This window comes from Carcharhinus amblyrhynchos, chromosome 19 (assembly GCF_965287045.1).
Source record: "Carcharhinus amblyrhynchos chromosome 19, sCarAmb.v2.hapA, whole genome shotgun sequence".
In the NCBI taxonomy this organism is placed as follows: domain Eukaryota; kingdom Metazoa; phylum Chordata; class Chondrichthyes; order Carcharhiniformes; family Carcharhinidae; genus Carcharhinus; species Carcharhinus amblyrhynchos.
Window position 1 is genome coordinate 16,218,804 of NC_137342.1, and position 2,640 is coordinate 16,221,443.

A 2,640-nucleotide genomic window follows, 5' to 3' on the forward strand; every position below is an offset into this window, starting at 1 on the left:
ATTGTGATTTAAATAAGAATCATTAAATATTGTTTCATAATGAATTTTCTGAGATTGGGACTGAAAACACTGTTTACATGCTTAGGAATGACTTTTGATTTATTTTTTAAGTGAATTCAGATGTATACATAGTAATGTGCAACTAAAATTGGCTAATTACAAATCCTAATCATTCGAACTTATGGCTTCAGTAGCACAGTGAAAAAGATTGCTGGTAAATGCATATTCATGTAGTTTGTTCACCATAGTTTTATTCTGTTTGTATCCAAACTGTCCATTGCCAAGTTGTTCAAAAATTGTTTCAGTGCACCTCCAGTATTGACAGCTTCCAGGCAACTGACATAACCAAACTGATGCAGTTCGCTTATTTAAAGTGTCTGTAGGCACAATCTTACGACCTCATCCTGCCTGTCATTCAGTGAGGGGAAGTGGTATGACTGGGTAAGAGGCAAAAAAATCAGAAACACACACTGTTCCTCATCTCCCCCTGTCAAACTGGCCCTGTTTTGCTGGCGAAATAGGCTTGTGCTCAGAAAGGGTGTGGAGCTGATTTAAGTATTAATCACATCAATTAAATGTCATTAGCAAGACCCAGATGTTATCATCCAGGCTCACTTCAACTTATCTGCTTGCCGGTCAAGCTTCTTGGGGACAACTCCTGGAAGTGCCCATAGGGTACGGTGGGCAGTGTCAGGGTGCCCTGTGGCAGTGCCTGGCACTGCCCAGAGGGCACCCTGACACTGCCCACTGGGCACCATAACTGTGCCCAGTGCCCATAACTTGGCCAAGAAGGTGGGGCCTGAGTGGGAGTGGCACACTGTGGGAGGAGGGAAGGGGAGCCTTGTGTTGGGTGGTGATCAGGAAGGGAAGGGAACTCTGCAAGGGTGGTGTTTGAGAATGAAGGTAACACTGCAGGGCTGGTGATTAGGGAGGAAGGGAACTCGGCAGGGAGTGTGATCATAGAGGGAATGGAACTTTGCAGTGGGGGGTGATTGGTGAGGAAACGGGAACTCTGCAGAGATGGTGATCAGGGAAGGCAGGTCTCAGTGTCCAAAGGCAGGTGGGGGTGGTAAAATGGCTCGGAGAGTGATCGGCAAGGTGGGCGGAATGCTAATGCCCATGGGGTGGTTGGAGGTTGGCAGGAGATCTCTTAGTGCACTGGGAGGTCAGGCACGTGTGCAATGGCATCCCAAGACCTCATTAGCCGGCTTAACTGGCAAGCTCAGGCTCCACCCACCCCTCTTTTGCACAAAGTGCCATAAGATTGTGACTCACAGCTTTACGAAATAGGTGTGACTCACTCCCATTTATTTGTTCATTCGACGCTTAGAATTTTTTTCATAAGATTGCACCCTGTATCTTTTGGATAATATTATGTGCATTGTAGATGCTTTGGGCCTGCAATAAGGAATGACTAAGGACTTGTGAACAACAATTCTTTGTTAGCTGCTTCATTTTGCCAATCAGCCGTTCAACTAAGCATTTCTCCCAATAGTGGATTGGCAGTTGGAACCTTTGGTGACCCCTAATAGGAGGAAACCCCGAATTGGTGTAAGCGTTTTTACAAATATATAAAGAAGCGGAGGCTGGCTAGAGTGAATGTTGGACCCTTAGAGGATGAGAGAGGGGATTTAGTGATGGGAGATGAGGAAATGGTGAAGGCCTTAAATAAGTTTTTTGCCTCGGTCTTCACGGAGGAGGACACAAATAGTTTGCCGGATATTAAAGATAGAAGGATGGTAGGAGTTGAGGGCATGAATGCGATTACTGTCACTAGAGAGGTAGTGCTTGATAGACTAACGGGACTGATGGTGGACAAGTCCCCAGGACCGGATGGAATGCATCCCAGGGTTCTGAAGGAAATGGCAGAGGTGATAGTAGATACCTTAGTGATTACTTACCAAACTTTGCTGGATTCCGGGGAAGTGCTGGAAGATTGGAAAACGGCTAACGTTACGCTGCTGCTTAAAAAAGGTAGCAGGCAAAAGGCAGGGAATTATAGGCTGGTTAGTTTAATGTCTGTTGTCAGAAGAATGCTTGAATCTGTCATCAAAGGAGAAATAGCGAGGCACCTAGAAAAGAATGGTTTGATAGAGCAGACGCAGCACGGATTTGTTAAGGGGAAGTCGTGTTTGACGAATTTATTGGATTTCTATGAGGATGTGACTAGTGCGGTAGACAGAGGGGAACCGGTGGATGTGGTGTTTCTCGATTTTCAAAAGGCGTTTGATAAGGTGCCGCACAAAAGGTTGCTTCAGAAGGTTAGGGTGCATGGAATTGGGGGTAAGGTGTTAGCGTGGATAGAGGATTGGTTGTCTAATAGGAGGCAGAGTGGGTGCTATTCTGGTTGGTGGTTGGTAACTAGTGGAGTGCCGCAGGGATGGGTGCTGGGGCCTCAGCTATTTACCATTTATATAGATGATCTGGAGGAAGGGGCTGAGTGTAGGGTAACAAAATTTGCTGATGGCACAAAGATGAGTGGAAAAGCAAATTGTGCGGAGGGTGTGGAAAGTCTGCAGAGGGATCTGGATAGGCTGAGCGAGTGGGCGAGGACCTGGCAGATGGAGTACAATGTTAGCAAGTGTGAGGTTATCCACTTTCACAGAAATAATAGTAGGAGGGATTATTATTTAAACGGCG